The sequence below is a fragment of the Vicia villosa genome, linkage group LG7 (assembly GCF_029867415.1).
Source record: "Vicia villosa cultivar HV-30 ecotype Madison, WI linkage group LG7, Vvil1.0, whole genome shotgun sequence".
NCBI classification, from domain to species: Eukaryota; Viridiplantae; Streptophyta; class Magnoliopsida; order Fabales; family Fabaceae; genus Vicia; species Vicia villosa.
In genome coordinates this window covers 122913850-122918622 of record NC_081186.1, presented here as the reverse complement: position 1 = coordinate 122918622, position 4773 = coordinate 122913850, and positions in this window count along the sequence as shown.

Here is a 4773-nt window from a genome sequence, read left to right as displayed (position 1 = left end):
CACTCAGGAGATAATATAATAGAAGATGTTGAAGGAATTAAGCCTTTGGTCTACAATCACATCAAAGATCGATTTCAAAAACCTTCACCTCGTAGGTCAAAGTTGAATGGAGTGATTTTTAATGTGCTTTATGCATAGGATAACAAATCTCTTGAGGTTCCCTTTTTAATGCATGAAATCAAAGAAGTTATTTGGAGCTCAATAGGTGACAAAATCCCGAGCCCAGACGGTTTTACAATGGGCTTCTTTAAGGCTTGTTGGGAAATCATTAAAAATGATCTTTTTTAGTGCATGAATGATTTTTTTTTTGTAGGTATATCTTCCAAAGGAATTCTCGGAAACTTTTATTGCATTAATTCTGAAAAATCATAATCCTTAAGGGTTGAATAATTTTTGCCCCCATTTTTCTGATAGGAAGTATATACAGAATTATAGAAAAATTATTAGCATGAAGATTAAAGAAGATCATTGGTAAGCTCGTATTTTTAACCAATCTGCTTTCATCCACAATAGAAGTATGTTAGACTCCGTGTTAGTGATAAATTAATTGGTGAATTTTTCTATAAGAAATAAGAAAGAATTGTTCCTCTTTAAATTGATTTTTAAACGGCATTCGACTTGGTTTCATGGGATTATCTGTTGTATATTCTTAAACCTATGAAATTTGTAATAAAATGGAATAAGTGGATTAAGTCTTGTGTCTCATCCAACTTTCTCTCAATCAGTATAAATGGAAGACCAACCATTGATTTTAAATTAAGGAGAGGGCTTCGTCAATTTTCATCCATTCAAGTTATCTCATAATCTCTGTCAAGCCTCCGTGGAAAGCATATGATCCATTAAAGTTCTTCTTCGAATATTCGAATTGGCTTTAGGTTTAAATGTTGACTTCCACAAAAGTGAAATCATGGGTTTCAATGTGGATTTTGATTTCTTAATGGTGGCATTTGACTTCTTAGCTCGTGTAATCAGCCCCTCTCTATTCTCCTTTCTAGGAATGCCAATTAGGGTAAATCCTCGAAGGTGCTCATCTTGGAAACATGTTCTTTCAAAGTTAAGAAACATATTATGCTCATGGAAAGGAAAATATGTCTCTCTTGAAGGGCAGGTAACTCTCTTAAATTCATTCCTGAACTCAATTCCTTTATACTTTTTCTTATTCAATAAAGTCCCAAATATAATGGTTCAGGAAACTATTAGAATTCAGAGAGCTTTTTTTGGAATGGAGAAGAAAAACAAAGGAGAATTAACTGGGTATTATGGTCTATAATTTGTAAATCTAAAAGTGAATGGGCCTAAGGTTGAAGCACTATGAATTACTCAAATTGAAACTTACGAGTAAATAGGCCCGGAAATTTTTATTATATGAAAGTTTGTCACGATATCCTTTTTTATCCTTCAACTCATTCTAGTTAATGTTAATCCCACTCCAAATCATTTTGATAAAATTTTTTAGTGGTTCAATTCAAATGGTTTTTCTGTTAAATCAATATTTTATAGGTTGGTCACTCTATCATGTTTAGGTCCTCATATAGATTAAGATATTTCTTCTACGTTGTAGATTGTTTGGAAACCAAATGTTCCGAGCAATATTCAAGTTTTTGCATGGAGACTCCTTCTAGGAAGACTTCAAACGAGAGATGAATTAGCAAAGTGAGGGGTAATTTCAAGAATGTATAAGCTTGTTTGCCCTTTGTGATTAAGGCCATCATAATCACATTCTTATCTTTTCCTCTTTTTCTATGTATATGAGTCTGTTTGGTCCCATTTTTTAAATTGAATTAGTCTTTGCAAGTTAGCCCCTTTTGCGTCTATTTTGGATCATATTTTGGCCTTTGAAAATTCTTTAAAAGGGAAGATCAAGAAGAAGGTTTAATCACTAATGTGGTTAGCAGTTAATTGGTCTATTTGGTTAATTGGATATGAAACTTTATTTAAGGGAGGGCATAAAGGGGTTAGAGAAATTATTTCATAGACGAAACCACTTTCGTGAGACTGGTTTAGATCAAGATCTTAGGATAACTTGGTTTTTCGTAGGGAAGAATGACTTTTGGATCCTTTACGATGTATTTATTAGGATAGTTGTATATCTGTTTTGTTTCTATTATATCTTTTGTATTGGGTTAAGTACCCTTGTGTTGCACCCCAATTTTTGACCACTGAGATCCCACCATATCTTAAATATTAGGATCATCTTTGTCATTATAATCATCATGCATTTATCATTTTCTAACCAAAAATACAAAAAAAAATATTGTTTGTTGCTTGTGTCCCAAGACAGGAGACTGATCAAGAAGAAATTGAGCAAACTAGGGTTTTGAGACCCACAAAGAAATTAAACATTCTTCTATGATTCAAGGGACTCTCTAATCAATACCAAGGTCCAAGGATGGGTCAAGGCAAGATCAACCACCTTCAAGATCATCAGAAGCTCAAATTAGGGTTTTTGACCTAATTTCACTAGAGGGTTGACTTTTAATCAGGAGATAGTTCCAAGACTCAAAATATGATTCAAGGGCATTCAAATCAACATTATAGTCCATATATATCATTCATTTGAAAAGGAGAGCTTGATTCATTTGGAAATCACAAAACTACATTTCATTTGGAAAAAGTCAACTATGCAAGTCAACCTTTGACTTTTGAGAAAAATAGTCAACTATGGACTTTTAAGGATCCAAATCATCATCATATGGATATTTAAGACATTTGATCAAAGAAAATTCAAATAATTCATCAAGAATAAAAAAATCAACAAAAAGTCAAATTAGGGTTTTTAAGTGTATTTTGCCCTAATTCATGGATCTCCAAATTTTGCCTACACCAAAAATATCCCAACATGAAAGTTGTAGATCTTGGCAAAACAAACAACTTATCACAATGGAACTTTTTGGAAAAAATGATTATTTTGAAAGATATGGAATTTTAAGAAGATAATTTTCAAAAGACTTAAAGAAATTTTCAAGTGTTTTACTTGGATTTTTTCTTAACTTTATGGCCATTTTTCTCAATGATCCAAAAAGAGTTTGAAGAAACTTTCAACAAGTGAATTGAAGTATGTATCAAGGGATTTCCAAAGAGATAAGTAGCATGAAAACTCATGGCTCCATCCATGAGATATGATTTTGTGAAGAATGCACCATGAACACTTGAATTCAAGAATGAAGATGAAGAAGTTATGAACCAAAACCATTTCAAATGCAAAGATTCCTTTCTTGCAGCCCATATAACTTGTTCAAAGCGCCATAATCAGAAAATTTCACTTTCTTTTGAGCTATAATCCAAGTGTTTAAGACATTATCCAAGTGATCATTCCATTAATGGCACAAAGTTAACACTTTCATTCTAGTAAAGCTACTTTAATCACAAAGTCCACTCTCCTTCAGCCACTACAATGTTTCTTCTGTACCAAAAGTATTACAAACACCACAAGCTAGCTCCCAAAGTTCAGACCAACGTCACACCAAGCATGCTTAAAGTTTGTATCATCCATTGAGACCATAACTTTCTCATTTCTTCACAAACAAGCAAGATGGTACAAGATCACATGTGAGTTTCAAAATTCTGAGTTTTTTCCCTCCACAAACCCTAAATCTTGCCTATAAATAGAGAGTATCACTCCCTTGATAAATTACACCAGAATTCTCCAAGTCACCTATTACTTGAAATTCTCCATTTTCTTGTCTTTGCACTTTTATAGTGATTATGAGTTATAGCAATTCTTGGTGTCAACCAAAGGTTTGGATAACTTCTAAACATCATTTAGAAGGTGTATATACCATATTTAACCTCTCAAAGGTCCCTTAACCAAAAACCACCATTTTCACTCCAATAAAGCTTTCTTTAAGCTCATAACTTGTCAAAACCAAAACCAAACACTTTCAAACCAAAACAACCTTTCAAACAACTTCTGTTTATCATTTGGAAGCTATCCATAAAATTCAAACACTTGTCAACCTCTCCAAACAGAAAATCACCATTCAAAATTTCACAAAAATGTCTCTTTGAACCAAAACAGTGATTTTGAAATCTACTCGTGCGTTTTGAGGCCTTTCACTTCAGATACCTTTTATATCATATATAAAAGCTATCCAGGTCCTTGAACAAGTTCTGTAACAACTAGAACATTAAGTTCTAGCCATAACCTTTTCCATTTGCAGGTTGTATCGAGTTTGTATTTGCAGAGGTGATCAAAGCATTGTGAGCATTCCAAAAGCTTCCCTGAAGGTCCCTGAAGGTGTCCAGATGCTTGTAGCATTCCCAGGTCCTCTCAATTCCTCTGCTCTACCTCATTTTCAGAGGTATGTAACTTAACTTTGAGCTTCCTTGAATGGAGCTCAATTCATGGAGTTCTTGATACCAAAATACTCGTTTTTACACACTGATTAATAGCCCTAAGGTTTTGATCATTGATTGTTTACATTAAGAGTTTAATTTTAAATTTTGCTTTTAGGGTTCATACACAAATATGGAAAATTATTGAGTTTGGTTGTGTTTAAATGAATGTTATTAATATGGTTAGATTCGTGTGAAGATTCTGAGCATGTTAGTGTCTTAAATTTTTGAATTTGATGCATATTTGAGGAAGTTAGAAATCAGCCATGGAGGTTGTTGTTGTGTTTCAACGAAGAAGATGAAGTGGGTTGGAGGGAAATTTGAATTTCTCGTGTTTGTTTAAAATATAATGTTTTGAAGTTATTCCACTAACGACTACATCGTTACAGCTCACTTGAATCCCCCTCGCCCCAGACCTTTTGATTTTATTTTTTTTAC